At 38.9% G+C, this 25,529-nt stretch overlaps 1 pseudogene; it reads left to right on the top strand.

Annotated features, from left to right (window-relative positions):
* The first annotated feature begins 21,350 nt into the window (after positions 1 to 21,350).
* LOC140938288 (uncharacterized) lies at positions 21,351 to 25,049 on the top strand (annotated as a pseudogene).
* The last annotated feature ends 480 nt before the right edge of the window (positions 25,050 to 25,529 follow it).

Raw genomic sequence — 25,529 nt, 5'->3', positions numbered from 1 at the left:
GGCTCGCATCATAGTTGCTCTTGCAATGGATTCGAGACCTAAACCACCATCACTTTCGTATCCTGCATTCCAGTGTATTAGCGTGCATGGAGTGTAAGATCCTGTCACTTTATGCTAAGCCACATGTGTGGACAAAAGACTTTACAGTCTGTTTACGCTTTTTAAAAAAGGCGTAATTGTTTACGATGCGCAAAGAAGAGTCGATGTGGCCTTTTCGGCTTCGTTCAGTGAATCAAACCTTCCAAAAAAAAAACGAATTCCTGTAGAGTATTAAACCACCAAAATTACTCTCGTAACCACTCGCTCATGATCAGTTCACCAGAAAATCAGCAATTCACCACTTTCGCATTGCTTCGGTGATTCACCTTGTTTAACCGACCTCTCCCCGACGAAAAAAAAAAGAAGAAAAGAAAAGAAAAATTATGAAAATTTTGAAGCACTTATTTCGCTTTCTATTGGGAAGACTGTAATAGCCAGTGGGAAATTAAAATTTAAAAATTCTTATGCTGAATTTCTCGAGGTAACCAAGGTGGGATGGGCAATGTGAAAGTGGCGAAAATCTACAATTTTCCGCAAACTCTTTGATGTATTCATCTGATCAGTATAAAACATTTCTAACAATAGTTTAAACTGATTAACCAGCCAACCTTATATCATTCTCTTGGCCATTCAGCAGCCATTGTCCTAGAACCTCTGGGGAAAAAAGAAAAAAGTCACAAATTGGAATAATTTTTCAAACATTTGGCACAACACTCAAAATTGAGACCTGTTTAGCGGGGACCTGTTGAACAGTCAGTTCAACTCAAATTGGACTATGAAACCTCGTACACCGGGTAACAATATTTATACGGCTTTACTAATAACTTTCACCCGTTTTAGTTTCTTAATTTGATGTATATGGTATTTCCATGCAATCTCGGCACACTACGCTTGGGGCACCTGTGCGGCACGTTTCATAGACTTCATGGTTGGAAAAACGCCAACAGACTTACGTAGGGAACATTTAGGGTAACAATGTCACCGTACCAGCAGAGGAATGTAATACGCTAAACATTCTATGACCCCAAGAACGGGCCTCCACCCAGCTGTGAGATCTAAGAAGTTACAATTTCCCGACATAATACCGAAATATATTGGACCTGGGGTGTAAGACCGGTTTGTTGCAATGGCTGAGTTGAGAATTTGATTCAGAATCTGGTCGAGGAGTCTTAGCGGAAGCCGTCGGATGCAATATAATGTTGATAACGAAGCTAATATCCGAAAACTCGACAGCTTGTCAATGAAATGAAGACGAAAATTTTAGCAAGGCTAGAATTTTCGTTTCCATAGTTAGTGGACTACTTCATAATACTCTCTAACCTGTACAAACGACTGATGCATCTTCATCATGGACACAGTTGTGGACTCCCCATTCATGACTTGGACACATGTCAATGGAACTTTCGCTCCCCAGGCATTGAACTTCGTCTAGCCATATTTTTCCTATTCCAGTACCAAACGAAGCTTTTCCTTTGGCAGTTAATGCTGAAGAATATCCCAGTTGGCGACAAACAACAATTGCGTCCCTCAGATCCCAGGAATCGTCACACACAGTTCCCCAGGTATCCTTGTAAAATATTTCCACTCTTCCTTCTGACTTTCGATTTCCATTTGCTAACCTTAAGACGTAATCTACAAGCAAATCAAGATTTTAAAAAAAGTTTTAATATTTCTCAAAAATAGATAAATATATAAAATGTTTCTAGTTATCATGTGGACGGGGAAGTGTTTTAAGGGAAACTAAAGCACTCCTAGTTATGATCACTGAATACGGGAATCGAGGGCGTTTTTTTCGTATGTAACACAATTGGTCATATCGAGCAGTGACGTCTTGATTTCCGTCTTTTCAAACTTTTCTTAATGAACAAGGTTTGTTAATTGCTCGGAATATTTATGTGCGCCGAACGTTTTCTTGTGGTATGCGAAAAATATGTGAAGTATTTTCTAAACAAAAAAAAAGGGAGAAAGAAAAGAAAACGCCGACTGTTATAAGAATTTTTAGGAATTCTTCGAAGTGTGGTATTTTGCATTAGGCTCAGTTGTTTTAACTCCTAAGATATCGTTTATGACACTCAACCAGGGGCGGATCCGGGCATTTTTTATTCGGGGTGAGGGCAATCTTTGATTTAGGAAACGTTTTTTGCGGCTAATTATTTAACAACTACAACGGTGACAGCGACGGCAACGAGAACGTAAAAAAGCAACAGACTAAGGACCGGTCCACACGTATCCGTATTCGTTTGAAAAGGCAACTTTTTTCTCCGTTTTCAAAAACGTTCGCGTCCACTCGTAGCGTTTTTGCATCGTTTTCGCCCGTCCACATGTATACGATGAATCGATTTGAAAACGATAATTTACCCGCTTGCTCATGCTTGACGTATACGTGTTCACTATTATAAGCCCGCGAAATAATAAATTGGCGCCATCTTTGATTTTCTTTAATGTGGGTTTGTATTGTTGTCACGTTTTTCAAAGTCGCAGAAACAGTTTAAAATTGTCAAAATCAGGGCAAAAACAAAGTCAAACTAAAGGAGATCCAACACTGGTAGCGAAAGTAGCCTGATAATGTTCTGGCGCCTCCTGGAATAATCTGCTTTTGAAGAATTAGCAAAGCTAAATTTGCTTGAAAACAAGCAGTTAGGTTAGAAATAAGCCCAAGTATAAAAGACAAGAAAGGGAAGCGCCTGTCCGCCATCTTGAATAAGTTTCTAATATTGCGCGGAGAGGATTGGAACTGAAAGTGTGTCCTCTGCGTTTTCGATACCCTAAATCCTTTATTAAGCCCCCGGGGAGGACTTATTTTTGTTCAAGCACTTTTGAGGAGGGGGGGGGGGGGCTTATTTAATCAACGGGAGCAAGGTTTCTCGAGGACGGACTTGTGGTTACCGGGCGCTATACTGCTTTTTCTAACAATAAGAAAATGGTAACAGTTCTCCACAGAGAACTAGAGCGTAAAGTTGAAAAAGTTCAGCACATGAAGTTGGAGGTCATGCGGTTGAAGACCAAAACCAATATGAATTTCTAGCCTGGATAAACCATAACTGCTCAGTCAACGTTAATTGTTTTTGAAGAATAAAAATGGAGCAGAGGGGGAGGGGGGGGGGACTTAATAGAGAGGGGGAGCTTATTAACTTTCATCCTCTAAAAAGGGAGGAATTATTAGAGAAGGGGTGCTTAATAGAGGATTTACGGTAAGTTCCGTTTTCGTTTGCCCACACGTTCACGTGAAAACAGCGTTTTCAGAAAGTTCCACTCTGGAGAGCGTTTTCGAAAAGCTCCGTTTTCATTGATCGTTTTTATTGGATACGTGTGGATGGAAGTCGTATCCATAAAGAAAAATGTACGTTTTTAAAATGAAAACGGATACGTGTGGACAGGGCCGTAATAAGCAAAACAACGATGCAAGTACATGAAACGTTTTTGTACATTTCTCTGACGTCCCTACACGAATGTGACGTGAAATTCTCTCAAGTGACGTTTTACGACGTTGACGGGACGTTTTCTATTACACCCATACTACGGTACCCTCCCAAAACCACATTTTTGAATGTGCCTGAAATTTATTTGCCAAAATGTAACGCGCGTTTCAATAAGAAGTAGTCAAAGAAGTAGTGAAAAACAGTGGTCTCGCTTAAGTGAAATATCCTTTTTTCTAGTAATATACACAAAATTAAAAAAAATAAAACGGTAGTAACAATTACCGTAAATCCTCTATTAAGCACCCCCCCCCCCCCTCCCCTCTCAAATAAGTCCCCCCTTTTTTTCCGGGAAAGAAAGTTAATAAGCCTCCACTCTTTTAAGACCCCTCCCCTCCTCTTTTTACTTTTTACTAACAAATGCTAGACTGTATTGATCAATCACAACGGTACAAATTCTTGTGAACTGATCCGGGATAGTCTATTCGCCAACTGGGAAGTTTGGAATGTTTTTGATCCTCCGCTGCATGACCTCCAACTTTTTGTACTTGAGCTTTTACTCTGTATTCTAGTCCTTTGAGGAGAACTGATACCATCGTCGTTGCTAAATTAAATAAGCCTCTCCCCAAATGTGTTTGAAATAAATGAGCCGCCCGGGGGCTGCTTAATCGAGGATTTACGGTAGTTTCAAGGGAAAATATATACATTTTGATTTTGTGTTTCATTATCTATATAGTCATATAGTTGAATTAACTTACCAAATGCAGATACATGCACTTTAGTCAGTAAGATCAGATAAGCCTGCCAAACGAAACCAGATAGATGAAAGTTAAAACGATTGACTGTGTTGAATTTTTTCATGCGCTAACATTCAAATACTTATACAAGACAATAAAGAATGGACATGGGATTCAGCTAGAACAGGTTCCCTATCCTCATAAAATGTTTTTTCGTCACCAGAAAATTTTTTTCCGTCGCCAGTAAAAACCAACCTTTGCTAAGAGAGATTTTGGCTTTATTTATTTTGGGGACACAGTCAGTAGCCATGGTGACAGAATATGGCGTCACCATGAAGTCAAGCCGAAACGTAATATAATGCTTACCGAAAGTAGAATAATTTCAAATTCTAAACACACTTAACTTGGCTAAACAAACAAATGTTTGGATAAATTTGGCGTGAAACATAAGGTGGCGGCCTTTGACTTTAGAAGTGATGGACTCGTAAATAACCAAGGTAACAGAGACAAAGCTTGAACCTCTTTACAACGGTAACCATGGGGACAGATCAGAGTTAAATGGCTGAATAGCCCATTTTACATTTATGGACGCAAGGGAGGCTGGAGTTGACCTTGTTTTGAAACAAACCTTCCTGCCTTCTTATGTAAATCAAGTTATTCTTATGCTAACTAGTATTTTTCAATGACAATTTCTATACTGACAAAGCAAAGGAGGTTTGTATCAAAACAAGGTCACCGTCAGCCTCACATTGGGGACCTTAAGATCCGACGACGGCAACGGGAACGCCACAAAAGCAATAGGTTTAATCAGCAAAACAACAATTTTGCACGTGCATCACGCTTTTTTTGTACATTTCTTTGCCGTCACTGCACTACTACGACGTGAAAATGCATGCCTAATTTCACAATGTACGCAGGGTCGTACAGAGGAAGTGCACAAGCGACGACGAACTTTCCTCTCTCTTTCTGAACTTGAATATGGTTCTTAGGAATTCAACTTTAGTTGGGTTCGCCTACATTTGACAAAGTTAGTGACTTGGAGTAATCGCGATGAAGATTGGAAGAACGCGAATTCACTTTTTCAACGACGTTTTCTCTGTCGTCGCCGTCCTGGGATCTTAAGGTCCCTATTCACTCGAATGCAAGGTTCTAAGTTTACAACTGTAAATTGGCCTATAGGAAACCGTTATAAAATCTTAGTTATCTGGCCACAAATTATGGAGAAACGGGGACAAAACAAAGTTTCTTGTATAATAATTCTTTTCATTTAGATGTGTATAAATAAAGCACGTATCAAATATTCAGCAAAAACGTTTAACTCATTTGAAAATTGAAAGAAAATAGCTAGCTAAGAACGCAATCTGAATTAATGATTCCTTTTCCCTGCGGCATTATTATCAGTTGCACTTCAAACAAGTGGGCACCAACGTTCTTCAAAGTGACGAGCTACCAAATTCTTTCTATTTCGATTCCACTCGTACTACTTTGCAAACACACTTAGTATACATGTACGTACCGTAAGTATATGCCAGGCAGTCTTCATTACCTTCTAAACTCCGCCTTTGCCTTGAGCTAGAAGACTGTACAAACTGGAGAACAAAAAGAAGACTGTAAGTATACAAAGCAGGTTGATTTTCTGACGAAGGGATTTAGAATAGAATGGTCTCAATAAGCGGGAAAACCTTTGACAAAAAAGGCAAGCCTGGTTTTCACGGTCGCACGTACGTCCAGGCTCAATAGAAAGCTTAACCAGGAGACGTTCTTGAGGTCACGAACGCCGACAAGATTTCATCCACGGTTAACTGTATTTTTTTCTGCTTTATTAACGCGCGTGTTCGGGTTATTTAGTTGAAGTTTTCTCCGGGCCAAGTTGGCTTTACCCTTTCGACGCTGACTCTCTTTCCAGGTCTGTTCACTGTGCCACTGATGAGAATGACAGACCTTCTGAGCGGACTAAAATTTTTTAAAATAACATCAGTCTATGTTCCCGTCTATATTAGTGAGCTCACTAGAACTTAATAACAGTGTAACATAGCTATTTATCTTTTTAGTTCTCGTACCATAGCTAAATGAGTATTTACCACTTACTTAATGCTATGCATTCTTATTAAAAAATAACTAACGTATTTGTGGCTATTTTTCCCGCAGCTGTATGTAGTCTACGCTCAATGAACTGATGTGTAGTCATTGAACTACTGGTGTGGTTACTGATCTGTTGTGTATTTATTGAACTGCTGTGTCGTTATTGAACTAACAAAAAGGAAAACCGGAAGTCACTCGCGCCAGTGTGAATACACTGCGAAATCTGTTTGCGTCCGTGAGGTCCGGTCGCCGACGCCAGAACGCCAGGCAGATTTGTCGTTATCAATCAGGGGGCAAATTTTTGTTATTACAAATTTTCTTACACGCTCTTGGTAAGATGATATTCATATGATAGCCTCGGAGAAGACGTAACTTTTTGGAATTATTTCTATATAAGGTATATGGCACAATAACGAACGCATGAAAACAAGGCTACGTCTTTAATTTGGGGCGAGGGGGGGGGGGGGGTCTATTGTTTCAATTTTTACAGTCTTCTCTTTAATTTTTTATTTATTTATTTCCGTTTTGACAAAATACATCTTTAGGCCGTCATGCCTGTTTATCCAAGACAATATCTTGGATAAACAGCAAAATAGTTTTGAAACCTTAAATGTATAATTTTAAAAATCATTTTATTATATGAGATAAGAACTTATACGGTTCATTTGCTTCTTAAAGGCATTTGTAGAAGTTCATAATTGAGAAAAAAAAAACTTGATAATGCAATGTAGAGTTAATTTGTTTTGCTGCTCTTTTGTATTTGAGGGTTCTCCTCCAGAACGTAAGTTTCACGATACAATCACCAAGCAGAAACAAAAAACCTTCAGCGATCTCAAATGAGGGAAGTGTTGCGACATCTCTGATCTTGGACCTCTGCCCTGGTCATTGGCAACCTCCGATGGATCACTTACAAAAAGAAACAAGTCAGTCTTGGATGAAGAGTTGCAGAAGAACGGTCTTCCTGCTGTGGATATTGCAAAGCCATCCGCCTGCATAATTGACAGGATGAGTGTGGTTCAGAAGATAAAAGATGATCTCAAGAGTTTCGCGGAGATCGTTCTTTTAGTTAGAGCTATCCATGATCCTTTACGAAAGCCCCGATATTTGATTTGTATTTGATGTATATAAGGAGTATTCCATTAAGAACATGGAAAGATCCAGAGGAACAACAGCTATTATTAGAACACAGTTCAAAAACATTGCACTGAGACATAAGGTACAACAGTGGAGGCAAATGTTTGGCAAATTCGGCAAATAAAATGAGCCTGATCAAAGTTTTGAACAATGCGTGGAAACAGGAGAAGTACAAGCAAAAGTTGCTTGACCAAGACACTCTTTATCGCACACGATGTTGTTTGCATAAAGTTATCAAGTGATTGAGAAGAGAGTGTACCAGAGTTAGGGTCTACACAAGAAGAAGCATGAACAGTTATTCCAAACGTGGTGTTAGCAATTTTTAATAAAAATATGAAAGAGGAAAATTCTATTGCTTGATTTTTTTTCTTAAACCCGCCACCAATTTGTCAATAATTTAAGATTTTTAGAAATATCACTTGACTCATTAACACAATTTTTATTGTGTAAAATGTTAAGGACGATGAGTTCTATATGTGTGCCACATTTTGATTCAGTTCCATAATCTGTGCCGAAGTTATAGCCAATAAATCATTTTCCTCAGGTAAACCCATTGGACCCAGGCCTTAAACTACTTGAGCGAAAATGTATCAAGTTTCGAGGAAAGCTTCGTCTCTAGGAGGTCTATCATCCAAAAATATAAAGCTTATATGTTGTCCCTTTTAAAAACACATGATAGATTTTGTCCCCACGTTGGTACTCCTAAGCCCGATTTTCAGTCTCTGGCTCATGGATTAGATTCTAGTACTCGAAAGTTCGCGATTGGGTAAGAATTATTTGGCAATTTCCGTCGATGTTGTGGTTAAAAAGCGTTTTCAGAGCTATAAACATCAGGTAAACAGTCTCTAACTCTATTTTTGGACTCGACAGGTTGACCCGGCTAGTCCTAGCAGGCTGCAGAGCAAGAAGATGGCAAAACTAACGGGACTTACGTACTATTTACTCGATATCTTGTCCATGCGAATCATCATCAAGTCAACTCACATTTTATTTACGAGAGCTTTGTCTTCTTATAACTTTTAACGACCGATAATTTCCACTGCATGAATTGTTAGTTTGTTCATAAGCAAAATAATTACAATGAAGAATATTTTAAAAGGCTTAAATGAAAATGTTATGGCTGCCTACTTTTGTGCATCGGGTTGATTGTATTTACATTGTAAGCTTAACCTGAAAACGATTTCTAGCGAGACGCCTGTGACATTTGGCGCAATCGACTTTGAAAATGAAAAGTAAACTAAATCTCATTTGTGGTTAATGAAACTGCAATTAAGGTGATTCACTGGTTTTGCACTGCGCATCTCTTACTGCGCATAACAAGATGGCCGCCGTAAAAAAGAGCATTTGAAGTAACATTATTAAAATGAAGTTGACTGAAGAGAAACGCTATTGGAATTTCTGCTTGAGGTTGTTTAATTTCTTGCCGAAGTGAGACTCAGTGTGTTGGGAATGTGCATAACGTAAACAGTACGCGTGTTGCTGAGTTCGACTTCCTCACGGACCTCGGTAGTGGATGTTAAACTTGTGCTTACTCACTTTGATTTTCACTTAAACGCTTTCTTTATCACATTGTGTCCTAAATGAGCTATCTCGATGTAAATTCTGTAAAAACGGATTTTTAATACTTTCTTTCCCCTTTCACATACGTGCCATTTTGAAACTCGCCCCAGTTCTCTCTGAAAAATCGGAGAAAATGCATTTGGTGCGCACCTTCTGTAGCTCTACCGCAAAAACGAGTACGGTGACCCCCATTTTTTATTTCATGATTTTAATAAGGACAGTCCTCCGTTTCGATGAGAAAAAAATTTGGACAAATCTATGTTCAGTTTTTTGGCAATTTTACTAAATTGTACGGATTGAGCTATCACGGGTCGAATAGCGCGTGTCCAATTTAATTCTACTTTGGAGCGTACAATAAAAACAAGGGTATTAAAAGGAATTTTTCTGGTACGTAAGTGGATAAAAAATACATTAAAGTCAAATTCTGTGCGATACCACATGCATCATCGAAAAAATCTCCCCTTTTTGTCTAGTTGCGCGAGAAAATAGACAAAGGGTCCTAAATAGCCGTATTTGTCAGCGCTGTGACGTTGAAACAAGCAAGGTGACCCTCACTTTTTGTTACTTTTTTATCATCTTCTTGACTTGTTACATCAGTGTCCCAAGTTTCATCTACAATCTGTGTTAGGTTCTTTTACTAAGGAATCACCTTAAAATGGACCGCTATCATGTATGGTAATTTTTGTTCGCTTGATTTGTTTCTACTTTGACAATCAAATAGTACACGACGGCATTTGAAGCTTGGCGAATAAATGTGAAAGATGAAATGTTCATATGAGAATGGGGCAAAGAAAATGTACGAGTCACTTTCAGCGACAAAGATCTTTCTGAAATTCGAAATGCTATATTAAGTGACATTTCAAATAGCAAAAGTAAACACAGACAAGATGTCCGTGACTCGCGTTATACCAAACACCATTCATTGCTTAATCTTCGCTTTCCGGAGCACTTTGGGTAAGAAAATTTGGTAACCTATGCATTCAAGAAATTTTGGTTCTGAGAAAAGCGTCCGTACAGAGTACCTCCGTATGTACGTCCACCCCTTCATGTAAGCCGGGATGAAATTTTGCATTTCAAGCACCCGCTCGTTTTTGCGGTAAATCGCATAGCTTCTCTGACTTTTAGAGATAAAAACAGCAACAACAAAGCCGATTCTTTATTTCGACTTAATTTTGACGTCTACACTGACGTGGATAACAGAGAAAGAGCTAGAGCGAGACAAAACACAAAGGAGACCAATTTTGTTCGAAGAAAAACATAAAAATTTTAAAAAGGGAGAAATGTTAGCGGCCACCAAGGTGAAAATGAGCGGCAGCGAAAAAAATAAGTCAACAGGAACATATAAAACATGTAACTACGAAGTTTCTGGAAGTTTCGCGTTTTTCCCTTCCCTCAAAACTCACATGAATGTGCCCTAAAGTTAACTGATTTGTGGATGACAAGTTTATTGTTTGATTTAAATTATAAATTTATTATCGGGAGCTTCGCTTTTAGCCCTGGCTAGAATTTCACATAGGGAAACATACCATTGATGTTGTACACGAATACACATATCTCCTCAACTGGTAATTTTAATGCGTCTCTCGAACACTTCACTTCACGCTCTTATCGGCTTTCGAAAAAACTCAGACCGATTGGTAAATTAAAAACCTTCTTGTAAAATACTCAATACAATGATATATCACTATCTTATAACTGTGAAATTTTTTGGAGCTTACCAGAAACAAGATTTTAAAACGTGGGTCAGCTACCCAATTGAAAAAAAGCACACTTAGTGATTTACACTTCAGCAAGCGATTCTTGGAAGTAAGTAATAAGGCTTCTAACGTTGCATGTAGAGGTGAATTAGGTAGAGTTTCCATTAATTTGCTGAATCGATATTTAATGAAAAAATTCTTAACTTTTATAGAAGGATGAAGACTCCATTGTCATACAAGCATTACTTGTATCTATAAATGTTCATTCTAATGGCAATTATACTACATACATACATACATACATACATACATACATACATACATACATACATACATACATACATACATACATACATACATACACACATACATACATACATACATTTATTGATGCTCCCTAAGTGGGCTTTTCAGCTCAATAGAATAAAAAATACAAATTTATATAAATTAATGAAGAATGTAAGTACAATAATATTATAATTACAAAAAATATATCAACCTAGTAAAACATTTGCAAGATGACGCCTAAAATTCTTGGGGCATTTTAAGGACTTAATATTATCATTCAAGGAGTTCCAGAGTTTTGCTCCTCTGAAAGCAAAGGAGCGCTGCCCTGTTGACAGGCGACATAAAGGTATATCCAAAGCACCAGATGATCGAGTTTGTCTATTATGGACTTGAGAACGTGATTTAAACATATCAGCAAGATGGTCTGGAACAAGCTTGTTAATACATTTGTGCATCATAGTAGCGTCATTTAGAATGAGTTTCTCTCTAATAGGAAGCCATTTCAACGATCGCAATCCATCCGAAATATGGTCATACTTTCTTAGTCCCAGAATAATTCGTCCAGCAAAGTTTTGGACTTTTTGTAACTTGTCAATATTGCTGCTGCTGGTATTACTCCAGACAGTTGAACAATATTGGAGTTTACTAAAGACAAATGAATTTATTACTAACAAAAGTGTTTTCCTATCCAGGAGATGCTTGATTCTGTTAATTTGGTACAATTTAAAAAGGCATTTCGAGGCAGTCTCAGTGATATGTTGGTTATAACTGAGGCGTGTGTCGAGAAGAACACCCAAGTCCTAAACGACAGGCACAGGTGTTATTTCCTTCCTTTTTATAGTAATATTTTGGAATTATCCAAATCTTATAACTTACCAGATTTTGGTCCCAACAATTTAGATAAAACAAAAATATCAAGATATACTGAGATATAATAAAACAGAAGTGTATTTAGTCGTTGGCCGTTTTTATTGAATTATACAAGGAAATTAGAGTTTATAATACGTTTCAACATTGTTTTGAAATTTCAAGTTATTTTAACCCAACTAGAAACAATCGATAGAAAGGCTTTGGTAAAATTACGCGTAAGCAATCATAAACTTATGATCGAGACTGGACGATATTATAACCAAACTCCTCTAAACGTTACGACACGAGTTAAATTTAGAAGGATTTGTATGGAGTCATCAAAGCATAATTGGGCTAATATCTCAGAAACGATTTGCCCCACAATTCTAGTTTTTGGCAAGTAGGCATCTTGGATGTTTTTCTTTCAGAATATCCTGACGAATACCATAATTCCACAAATTTAATGTTTATGACGTCACCACTTTAGTACTCTATTATACATAATTATACGAATGTTTAGACAATCAACCAATCAAAATCACTACCCGTTTCTCAGGTAGTGACGTCACTGGACGGCATTAAAAACGGCCAGTGAATTCAGACGTTGCTGAGGGGAGAAAACGACTCGAAGCAATCGGATGAAATTCAGGCTACAAAAAACATGCGATCGTTTAGAATGCAAAGTTCTACCATCCTGCAAAGTTTGAACTCAAGCCGATAAAAACTGTAAAAGTTATTCCTAGACTGCAGTTTCAGGCGTTATGCTGACCCGGCGTGTTTAATGTAATTCAAGATGATGAAATTCACTTTCTCTACTATTGCCCAAAATATTTGAAACTTAGAAAAGAATTTTTCGTTCAAATAAAAAGTAATCTCCATAATTTTCAGCAGCTATCTTACTCGGACCTGGTGATTAAAATAATGAACTCCAATGATATGTATCTTAACTACGATTGACGACTTATTACTGAATAATTTGCGTTACAGTGTATACGGTCATGTAAGAAAAATGCCACTGGAATATCTGTCATTAATATCATAATTATTATTTTTCTTTTTCTTTTCCTTCTTATTTTACGTAACTTTGGCAATACTGTAAATAATTATAGTCATGCAAATAAAGGTTATTGTTGTTGTTCCTTAACAAAATCTATCAATATGAAGATATTTTGAGATAAAATTAATAAAAATTGGCGGGTAATTTTTATGTTCGGCCGTTATCAACACCCCTTCTTTCCATGGAAAATCTACGTGTATTCAAAATAGAAGGCTTTATTTGAAAATGCTTGTACAAAAGTATAGAAAAAAGCGTTTAACGCTTGAAACAGCTTTATTTGTTCAAATGACCACATCGTCAGTCAGCAAAAGAGTCACGCAAATAAAGACAATAAAGGTTGTTGTTGCTGTGTCTGAACAAACTCTATGAGAGCAATATCGAGATATTTTGAGATGAAATTAATAAAAACCGGGTAATATTGATGTTCGGCCTTTATCAACACTCCCTCTTTCCATGGAAAATCTACGTGTATATTCAAAATATAGAAGGATTTATTTGAAAATGCTTGTACAATAGCATAGAAAAAAGCGTTTAACCCTAGAAACAGCTTTATATGTCCAACTGACCATATCGTCAGTCAGCAAAAGAGTCTCTTATGACTGCAGCATGACTTGTCATTTCTTAGTTTACCAAATAAATGTTCATATTTTCAAAGTGACATGCATCTTTTTTAGAAGCTTTGGTCTACTGGCTGGCTCGAGCTGGATGTATGTATTCATTAGACCGGTTGGCCCTTAAGAAAATTCCCCATGCGAATCGGCCGCCCCAGTTACCCATGCTCATCAAATACGGTCAGTTAATATGTCAATTGACGACTAGAAGCGAAATAATCTTTTTTTTCGTTGAGCACAAGATAGTGCCCCAAGCAAATTCTTTTAATTATTACCAAAATGCATTTTTATTGGAAGACACATAGTACGTATAAAAGGGTATGAAATGTAGTTTCATTGAAAATTCATCGAAAAAAGCAAATAAACATACATGTAAAATATCTAATTCAAAAGCTACGAAAAGAGGTCGAGCATCGTTACTTCTTGATCTTAAAGCTACTTGTCGAAATGTTCATCCGATAAAAAGAAGTTAAGGATATAACACAATCAACTGGCTTAAAATGCAGGCTAGACCCATTTTACTTAACCTAGATATCATTATGGTTTTCGCTCGAAAAAAACAGCTGGCTGCTTCAAACATTTTAGTTTATACACAAGTTTTGCAGGAGTATTCTCGCACACTGAGGGAAGAAACCGTAAAGTACAAATTCACAGACGACTACAGCTAAAAATCCTTGTCGTTCATATTATCCGCGATTTTTCATATATATATAACTTCAGGCGTCTGCGTGTCCTTTCTGGTAATTAATTAGGATTTCATCATCGGTGAGGAAACTTTAACCAGTTTATTTTCTTTTACGGAGTCCACCTGTATGCTAAAAGTTTAAAGAAACTGTGAACGGAAGTGGATGTATGAAAAAAATATCCTTAAAATATTTTCTGAACATAATATGCAGCCCGGTCTTTCAGATATTAAACGAACCGGCGTCCATGAAGCTTGTCTTACTGGCCGTTTTCACACTAGAGACGGATAATCCATCTTTAAAAAAATCCGTCAAAATTGACGGATAACCGAACAGATGGATGAAGTAAGGTGGATTGTTCATCCAAAATTTAAACCGTTCCATTTTCACTTTAAGACGTATTATCTGTCAAACGCGAATTATCCAAAGGATAATCCGTCACCAGTGTCTTGGCTGTCTTTACATTAGGCTGTTAAGTAAGACTTGAGAGCTGCTAAGTTTTACTTAACCAGAAATTCGTGTGTGAAGGCCTAAGTAAAATCTCACGTAACTCTACTTTGCATCTAATTAAAGTCGGAAAGTTGAAGCGATTCAAGAAATTTTCAAGGGACTTGAAAACCATCCTTAAAACCGACTTAGCTGACTTGCGGTTACTTGCGGTTTCTTGAGGTTTGAGAAAGGTGAAACACCTCAATCAATCGTAATTATGTTGCGTGGGAAAATAGCCTTAAGTTAACCTGAAGAAAAAAAATCGGTTGTGTGTGAAGCTTTATTTTACTTGAAGTAATTAAAATTTACTTGTCTTGAAATATTTCTTTGCTTATTTAGGCTCTAGTGTAAAGACTACCATTTATGTACCTGTAAGCGGTAGCACTTGACTAGCAACAGAAGTAAAGAGTTAAAGAAAACACAAACCAGTCGGCTACTAACCTTGCGTCTCTGGAAAAATTGAAGACAACAGGAACAGACAATTAACCACAAAAATGACAGACAATTAACCACAAAAATTTCGGACAAACCAAAAAACTAATGGACAAAACCTATTTTAAAGTGAATTATAGACTTCTTAATGGACATTGCATTCTGATTGGACGCTTGCAAACTTCTCAGTGTAGAATATTCAGTTCTGCCAGGAGGCGTCTTTTTTCGCCAAATTGAACGCCTCGCGGAAAGAATTCATCATTAAAGATACCGATGATTCTAGGCGATTTCATCTCTTTGTCCAAGGGAAATTTGCTTGTCGTTTCCAGATAGCCAACGTATGGGAGAAACCTTTACCATGAAAAGTGCTAAAAACTGGGTGATAAAACTCTCAAAAAAAATAACAAGAGGAGAGATTTCGAATAATAAGTCTATGACAATTTCCAATGATTATATATCAAAGAATGTTTTTTATATTTAAAGGTAATTAATTTCCCTTCCGCAGAACTTAAAAAATTAATAAAACGACGAAATGGAGTCTTAATGGATAAAAGAAGGCTGAGCCGTTTGATGTATAGTTTAGCTTTAAGAGAAACTGGTGAAGTGGGTCTTTATGGAGACGCAAAGCAGGTGGCACCATTTTGTTTTGTCCCCCGGAGGAGACAACAAATTAAAGTTTTGTACAGCGATGCTCTCGCACACTTTGTAATAATCGTCTCACAATAATTGCAAAAACAACATCGGCAAAAACCTGTCGCACTTGTTTAACTGAATAGTTGTTGCTCTTTGCAATACTGTATTATACAGTTAAGCAATAAAGGCACCTGTTTTCAAAGTAAAACACGGACTACTTTATGACCTTAGAAATAGAAGGTTCACTACTCATATACGCTATATCATGAATACAAAGGAGGTTGGACACGATCCGAAAGGAATCATGGAGCAAATTATCGCATGGAGTGTCATTGGAATCATTTGCACCGAACCCTCGAGCAGTGCGGATCTCCAGTTGCCGCAAATTTTTGCTGTAAGAAGCGCTGAATCGGCGTAGTTTGCCTTAATTCTACCTTTGCCTTTGTCTATTTAATGTTCGTCACAACTACTGGCAAAAATTTATCTTCAGTGTGGGTTTTATTCGGTCGATCCATTCCACTGAAAACTCATCGAAGACTCAACAGCAGGTCTGCATGATAAATAAATATACTAAGAATTGAAACATTTCCGATCCCAGCTACAATGTATTTTGCAAGAGAAGCATTCCGCATTGGATACGTTTTGATACCTACACATAGTAAATTCATAGCGGTGCACCATGGGTAAGAAAATTTCGTTGTCAATGCATCCAAGAAATTTTGGTGCTGAGAAAATCGTTCGTACGACGTACGTCCAACCACAGGTGACCCAGACGTAGTGTGTATCAATAACATGGACAAAATGGAATGAGTCGTCGAATCTCACATGAACTAAAATAGTCCAGAAGTCAAAATTTAACAAAGCAAAGGGTAACATACCTTTAACTGAACGTCTCCTTGCTTTTCCTGGCCGGTTAAAGTGGCATTTTGTCAAGTTTTGCAATCGTAGGTTCTATCCATTAAAGCTGACTACTAGAATAATCGACGATTCCGCTCCAAATTGCCATCTGCAAATCTGCAGGTAACGTGTGCTCCGGCTTCTTGCTCGCTGGCTGCACAAAACCCATCGCAACTGCACGATAATTGCTACCTCATCGACAAAAACTAGACCTTTACCCTCTGCCATGAACCGCAAACGGGCAAGATTACTACGCGATGTGAGTATTCAAACTTAGCGTCCGCGTCTGCGCGACAATGCAGCACTTGCTATGGGAGGGATGGTACTATTGCTTCTAGGTCAATCAACACGGAGGGAGGGTCTGCTGCGTTGGTTTTGATCAGAAAACAAAAGGCGATCGCGCCACCGTCCGTAAACAGTTTTCAAGTTCGAATTCTTCTAACGTTCGCTATCACAGCCGCTGTGATTGTGCATGTTCGACCAGCCGCTTGCATAGGTTCTTGACTCTACTGGAGCTATTTGCTTGGGTTAATTAATGCTTAATGATTAATTAGTCCAAGCAAATAGCTCCAGTAGAGGCAAGAACCTATGCAAGCGGCTGGTCGAACATGCACAACCACAGCAGTTGTGACAGCGAACGTTAGAAAAATTGCTCCTTCCTTATGTAAGATCTTCAACAAATCACTGCAACTAGGGTCTCTCCCGAGTGACTGGAAATTAGCCAACGTCGTGCCTGTCCACAAAAAGGGTGCAAAAGACCACGTGGAAAATCACCGCCCCATCTCTCTACTCCCAATAGTGTCCAAGGTCTTTGAGCGTTTTGTGTTGAATATCATCAAGGATCACCTGTACCAGGTAATTTCACCTAAACAACATGGTTTTTGTACTGGAATATCGTGCGTCACCAACTTGCTTGAGGCTCTTGACCACACTGGTTCACTTTTAGATAGCGGCAGCCGGGTTGACACCATCTACCTCGATATGTCAAAAGCTTTCGACAAAGTCATTCACAGACGCCTCGTCCATAAGCTAATCCAGGCCGGTTTTGGTGGAAACCTGCTTAACTGGTCCTGCTCCTACCTGTCAAGTCGACGCCAACGCGTTACAGTACTCGGCGCCACTTCAGAGGATCTTCCTGTTGCCTCTGGAGTACCTCAGGGCTCCATACTCGGACCAGCCCTCTTCCTCTTATACGTCAACGACCTTCCGAAGTCATCAGTTCTAGCAGTCGAGTATTGATGTTCGCTGACGACACAAAAATATTCAGAGAGATAAAGGCTTTGGGGGATGCCTCTTCTCTCCAGGAAGACCTTAGGAAGCTTGCAACTTGCATCATCCGGTCTCCTTTCTAACGAAGCTAAGTGTAAGGTGTAGCACATTACAAAGAAAACAAAGCCGATCTTATACTCTCACAAACTCAACAACACCGCACTTGAATTATATGCTGCAGAAAAAGATCTGGGCGTTTGGATTAGTAAGGATCTGACATGGTACAAAACAAGTAAACGAACAGTCTTCGCGTGCTAATAAACTGCTTGGATACTTAAAGAGGAACACGAGGTTCATACTTAGAACCGAAGTAAGACGAACGCTTTACCTAGCCCTAGTTAGGCCACATTTAGGATACGCCACCCAAATTTGGGCCCTACAGTCCATCAAGCTCATTGTCAAGCTTGAGCGCATCCAAACAGACGCGCGACTAAGTTTATGTTAAAACCGCCTTATTCTTCTAATATAAGTTATAAGTCTCGTTTACAAACTCTTAACCTACTGACCTACTACCCATTTGTTACTGGCATGAACTTTTAGATCTAACATACTTTTTTCAAATTGACACACGGTCTTGTTAACGTGAACTCCTCTGTCCTACCTGAAGTTCGCAAATACGGTAGACGCACTAGATCCTCAACCAGCAATGTCAATAAATACATAATTAAGAAATGTAAAACAAGTACGTACCAAAAATCCTTTCTCATTAGAACTAGTAGAATTTGGAATTGTTTAGTGGATGAACTCAGATTTGAGCTCATCGACCTTAGCTTCCTTTAAATCGGTTATTTTTAATTATCATAAGTCCGAGTTAGCTGTTTCCTATGATTGTGAAGACCCATGTTCGTTCAAGTCTATCTCTTTAAAATGTAGTAGTGTGCGTCCCTTGTCTCGTCCAATAACTTGTTGTATGTAGCTGTAGTTTTTCTTGTATCGCTGTCCTTTTTAAAATTTCTTGTTTTTATTTATTTATTTATTTTTAGTATCCGGGCCCGCTGTAATTGGCCGCAGCTCTTGCGGTGTCCCTGCCAACGTTCTTTCTGTTTGTTTGTTTCTTTTTAGGCGAAGCTAATAAAAATGAAAAAATAAAAACTTGAAAACTGTTTACGGACGGTGGGGCGATCGCCTTTTGTTTTATGGTCAAACAGTTCTTTCCAGAACTACGTCTTACTCCAATTCAGCGTTTTTCTCCATACTTAAGCTAATTTATCTTTGAAAAATGCGTGTTTACCCCCAGTTTTCTCTGTGGATTTCAATAGCCCTTGGTATAATCTACTCGTCTCACATAATTATTATCTGGGAAAAAATACTTCCCATCAGTGGGCACCGTCCTTAAACGAAAATCATTAATCCACTATTCTTTATCAACGATGCTAGAAATCATGCAAAAATAGGGTCAGGATTTGGAGAAACGGGCGACATACCCCAGTAGTATAGGGCGCACCGAATTATCCTTATTTTTGGGGAGGATTCTCATTAAGGTGGGGAGGAATAAATTGACGTCGCTGACGTCATAGGCTATTGTATTGATCTCATGAATAAAATGCGGTGGATTCTCATTAACTGATCATTATCCAGAAAAACCAGTTCCAAAAACAGGTTTTTCACAATACCATTTTGAACTCGCCTAGGCTTGCTCGTTAATAGTTAACACGGATTGGCTCATGTAGAATCTATTCTATCTTTCAAATAAAAGTGCGCTCACGTTCCACACACATCATTCACAAACTCCAGTAAATAATATTTTTGAGCGGATAGCTTCCAAACATACTAGTCAACGGTCCGAAAACAGTACTCGACTTAAAACTATTCACTGTGACCAAAGAAAAATATTTTTATTCTACAAAACCATTGATTCTGTTTTGTCAATATAATTCAACCTTCAAACGTTTCTAGACTGTGGTATCGAGCGTTAACCATTAACAGGTTGGCCTTTTTCCTTTTAGACCTGTATCATACGAAACAAAACGAACGCAAGCGAACTATATTTTATTATTCATCGCAAACTAATTTAATATACACTGAGCCAACATGAACGCTTGTCGCATAAATTATCCACGGGAATCAGCTCAATTAAATATAAACAATGGTGGGATTAATACGCGCGTGCTACAACCAGACTACACCTTTGTTTCGGTTAAAAAATACATTTATTGATAATAAAACCATCAAAGTGTTACAATAATAGATGAATAGACAGAGTTCCGGCTTAGTCTTCGGGAACAGTTTGTTTGACAAACAATCGATTGAGTAAGAATTTCCGCTTATCGATGGCAAGTTCTGTCGATTCCAGCCAGTCATATCCTTCTGTGTCTTTGAGATCTTGGCGGGTTTCCATCACTTTTCGGAAAGTCGGATCTTTCTTCATTGCATGCATCCACTGTAAAAACTCTAAGAACACTTTTCTGAATTCCTTTCTATATACTGGAAGCAAAGCATTTTCAGCTTTAATGCGGGCCACTGCAGGCGAGTCTCCGTTTTGTTCATACTCGTTGATCAGAGCTTCGAGCTGGGCTTCGTGGCGATTACAAACTTCATTTTGAGTGCGTGACCAAGGATCTACATGCTCCTCCTCCTCCTCTCCGGAAGAATCCATTTCTTCGCTAGATTGAGAACTTTGAGATGATTGTTCGCTTTCTTGTGAGCTTCCAATATCGTCGTCATCATCTTCAAAATTTCCATATCCTTTTTGAACGAAATGATAATAATTGCTGAACATTGTGTTCCGAACTGCACGAGGTTTAAGAACTGACTGAATCAGAAACAGCGGCTTACTTCTTTTATAGTTATCGATGGAGGCACTGCTGCAAAGCACAACGGAACTCTATGAACTATGTACCCCTCCTGTACCCCTACTGTACCCGTCCTGTACCCTTCCTGTACACCTACTGTACCCCTACTGTACCCTTCCTGTACCCCTACTGTACCCCTCCTGTACCCCTCCTGTACCCCTACTGTACCCTTCCTGTACCCTTCCTGTACCCCTCCCGTACCCCTCCTGTACCCCTACTGTACCCTTCCTGTACCCCTACTGTACCCTTCCTGTACCCCTCCTGTACCCCTGAATTCTCTTAAGTACTCCCCACCTTTGTAAACTAACTATATATCAAATGATTCTGTTAACTGTGAGTCATTTTTCATAAGCAGTCATGCCTCGAACGTTTCCTCGAATTTGTCCGCTATGTGGCAAACCTGGTGTGTCCAACTTGAGTTCTCATCTTGAAATTGTCCATGACTTAACCGGGCTAAGACGAACACGACTCTTAAAAGAGGCTAAGGTTTCTTGGGAATCAAAAAGAGAATATATTTCTACAAGCGTCGACTTACCTCGTTGTTCATCTAGTTCCACGAGAAAAAATATGTGAACCAAGAAAAAGAAGAAGACCAGTAAACGAAACACCGAAAACTTCTTCTACTGCGAAGAAGGTAAAGCTTTCCCATGATGTTTCCTTGAAAACCGAGCCTTATCCAGATTTTATGTTTCGCCATAAGTTCTCACTCCTTGTGGTTGGACCAAGTCAATCAGGGAAAACAGTTTTCGTAGAACAGATTCTAACGAGAGATCGTATTGTCTACGAAACCAACAAGCCCCGTCGCATTTTATGGTATTACAGTCAGTGGCAAGATACATACGAAGCTTTGAAATCAGCGATCGGAAAGGACATTAAATTTTTTCGTGGCCTTTCCACATTTCAAGAAGATCTGCGAGAAATTGACCCAAAATACAACAACGTTATCATCTTTGATGATCTAATGGCAGAAGCGATCGAAAGCCCCATTGTTTCTCGGTTGTTTACCCAAGGTCGCCATAGAAATGCCAGCGTCATACTGCTCCTTCAGAATATGTTCCCCAAGGGAACATTTAACACCGATATCAGTCGGAATGCACAGTACATGGCTCTTTTCCGAAGTCCTAGCGATCGGAAACAAATCGGAATTGTTGCTGAGCGTATGTTTGATAAGAATCGCTAACGATTCATGACAGCTTATTATCAGGAAACAGAGAGGCCTTACGGTTACATCTTTGCAGATAATAAACCGGACACGGCGGCAAATAAGCAGGTGTTGAGCGACATCTTTGGCTCTTGTCGAGTTTACCCATGCAAGTATCAACAAAACCTTAAAACCAGAGGGAGGGGTGGAATCGATCCCCCCAAAGGATCTTATTGTGCCCCCGAAATATGCTGAAGCTAAATCATCTACGCGTAAACCCAAACCGTTTGATCTGGATTGGTGTGGGATGACCTGGCCCGCCTTGCAGAATTATTTACATGGAGCGCCCTATCTCAAGGCTATTCCAGAAGGGTTTGGCCTTTGCGAGATGTGCACGAGCACTCGAAATGCTGTTAACCCTTATACCCCCACAGTCATGATTGCATCTGAAAATTACTGGCCCGTCAAAATAAAACATTATTCCAACGGCAAAAGAAAGTGGATTTATATACACGAAGACGAACCAAGTGTCCAAGCATTTGTTCAAGAAACGAAAGCAATCGAAAGAGCTAGAGGGAGAGGCACTTTCTAGGCTTTAAACATTTGCTCACCATATTGTAATCCTTTTTCTAAAGTTGTTGAGTTACTACAATAAATGTATTTTTTAACCGAAACAAAAGTGTAGTCTGGTTGTAACACGCGCGTATTAATCCCACCATTGTTTATATATAATTGAGTTGATTCCCGTGGATAATTTATGCGACAAGCGTTCATGTTGGCTCAGTGTATATTAAATTAGTTTGCGATGAATAATAAAATATAGTTCGCTTGCGTTCGTTTTGTTTCGTATGATACAGGTCTAAAAGGAAAAAGGCCAACCATATAAAATGTTCTGAACTAAACTTTAGCCTCATTAGTTCTTTAACCAAGAGTGTTTTTCCGGTTATTTTTAGCCTCTACTTTCTATCTATAAAAGAAAAGAGTGTTATATCACACAACCATTACAGCTGCGAAAATGAATTTGCACCCAACTAGAATATGGTTATCGGTTGTTTAGAGCATGTATAAACTGGCTTCTAAACTTAAAGGGCGCCCTTATTGTATTGTTTGTATACAACCACCAAACTTCTGCTACGGAGGAAATAACTGACCACGGTTACCTTTTTCGCCGTAGAAGTATTTGGAGGTGAAATGCTGCTAGCCTGTGAACAGGCTCTCTGCTTGGGGAAAAAATAGCGAGGAGTTCCCCGACCAAAGGCCTGTTCACAGACTAAAATGCTGCCGAAGTGCGCTGATGTATCACTTATTTTACAGTAAAATGTGATCCAGATAAAGGTGATGGTTTTTAATGCTGATAGGTGTGGAATAACATAAATAGAAAGGAGAAAACCTTGACCTTGTGTGCAAGTCTTCCGCTACAGAGTTTTTTATATCGAGTCTATCTTATTTCAAGGAACGCTGAATTAAAAGTGAAGAGTGTAAAAAAGTATCATGGCATTAGGCCAATACCGGTTAGTTGACGATTTGTATTTAATTAGCTCCTTGATACCCCAGTACAATAACTCTTAAGTAATTCTATTTAACAAAGAACAAAATTGCATAACAATAAAAGTAAAGAACGAAATGATGAATTTGTTGGCAGGTTCAATTAATCACAATGTGTATCATTCGCGTTGCTATAGACAACAAGTAACGCAACCTTTTTAAAACAGCCGGTACTCGTGGCGTGGAGTAGAGATCATTTCACCATCTTTGACTTATGATCTTGAATCAGTTTGAAAGTTTGTTTTCTCAGTGTTTTTTGAATAACACATTCTGGCTGCCCAAGAAAACAAGCTTCACTTGGGCGATTAATTCGCTTGGGCGATAATTGTCCTTATCTACGCTCTCTGACTGCGATTCTCTCAAGATGCCAAGTATGGAAATGCCCCAGGGTTGTTACAGGAAACTATTAGTAAGATAACGTACAAAAGCGAATACACAACAAGTTTCACAGGAGAACGTGTCCCGTTGCAGAACGTTCGCATTCCAACAGGATTAAAGATGAGAACGGCATGGGATGAAGCACGGACGCCGGAAACTTCTCGTGCTTTCCAGTTGCCTTTTCACCACAGAGAAATTATTCCGCAAGAATAAACCTTCAAGGACTCCAGCCATCCCCAACACCACGAGCTAGAAGCGCCCTTCAAAGGCCCAGTAGTAATGCGTCTCAAATTAGCCGAAGCAGTGGTCGAAGACCTACGAGTTCGGTGCCGGCATTAGGGACCTTTAGCATCACGTTTTTCATGGGAAACTGCAAACCGCAAACCGCAAAATGTCACGTGACCACGGCCTTGCGGTCACGTTTGCAGTTTGCAGTTCACGTTTGAACCGCAGGAGAGGCTTCCAGCGGTAAGTGATTTACGGCAAGGTTTTTTGCCACAAAAAATTGTACAGCCTCGCGTTTAAAGGTATGAACTAGCTTTTTATATCCGTTTGCGATGTGTTTGTTGGATTTTTGATCTCGAATCAATGAATTATTGCTGAGTTTTGGGCGATTAAAGTGATGCACTTCGACTTGATGAAAACAACATGGCGGCCCTAAACAATGAACGCGTAGTTCAAATCAATTTTATATTCGTTTCTGCCGTACTAACAAAGGAAAGTATTCTGTTCCAATCCAGTGTTAAATTTTTTTTCTATCTTGTTACTGAATTCATATCTTAACTCAGTCTCTGTTTAATTCCTATTTTTAACGTATCACTCCGCGAATTTCATTTTATTTTGCTTATTTCTTTGAGACTGGGGAGCCCAGGCTTCATAAAGCCTTCTGGTTTCTTCTGGGCTCCCTTGCAACCTTACAATTCCTATATGTATTCTTGTATTGTATTATATTTTGCCTAAATAAAAATGAACTGAACTGAACTGAACTGAACGCCTTGCTAAAGTGTGAAATCTCGGCAACGCGAAACTGCAAACGCGTAACTGCGGTTTGTGGTTTGCGGTTTGCGGTTTACCTGATGCTAAAGGTCTCAACGCGCGAACGACCAAGCACCGAAGATTTGCTACGACGACCTCGGAGCTTAGCGGCACGAAGGCGTCAAAGCGAGCTTTCTCGTTTCCCAAAAGAATTCCGCTACATTGACAAACAGTGCTTCTTTCAGCCAGCCACCGAACCAAGTAGGAGCTTTTTTATAATAAGTCCTGACTGGGTGTCGGAACGCAAGAATTACTTTATTCGCAAAAAATACTTTGTTTGGTTAAAAATCCAACTTAAGATTGAATTTACCTTAATGTTATTACGAACTCGTGATAAGAGTACAAACCGGAATGAGCTACGTCGGTTTATTTTAAATAATTCGGGAGCCGATGTATTGGGGATCGACGTCAATATTTAAAGAGGCACTTGTCTCAACTCCTTCACGGCACCAAAGGTCACACAAGTTCATATGAATATACAGCACGCGATTGTACTACTGCGTGACAGGTTTTTTGCTGTTGTTGTTGTTGTTTTTAATTTTGTTTGACTTTGATCCATCGAGGCATTCCTAGTTTTTTTAGAATCATTCTGTTGAAATTAACCGAACTGACTGGACTGGAAGACGTGTTAATTACTCTAGGGATGCTTCGCCCGATCTCACTCAAAGCTTTCTGATCTGAAAGAACGCTTGGATGGTCAGTGGATGGCTTGATATCCAGCGAGCGTTTGGTTTGCAAACACCTCACCGAGTTCTGCAAAGGGCA

This window comes from Porites lutea, chromosome 5 (genome assembly GCF_958299795.1).
Source record: "Porites lutea chromosome 5, jaPorLute2.1, whole genome shotgun sequence".
In the NCBI taxonomy this organism is placed as follows: domain Eukaryota; kingdom Metazoa; phylum Cnidaria; class Anthozoa; order Scleractinia; family Poritidae; genus Porites; species Porites lutea.
This window is presented reverse-complemented; position numbering and strand designations above follow the sequence as displayed.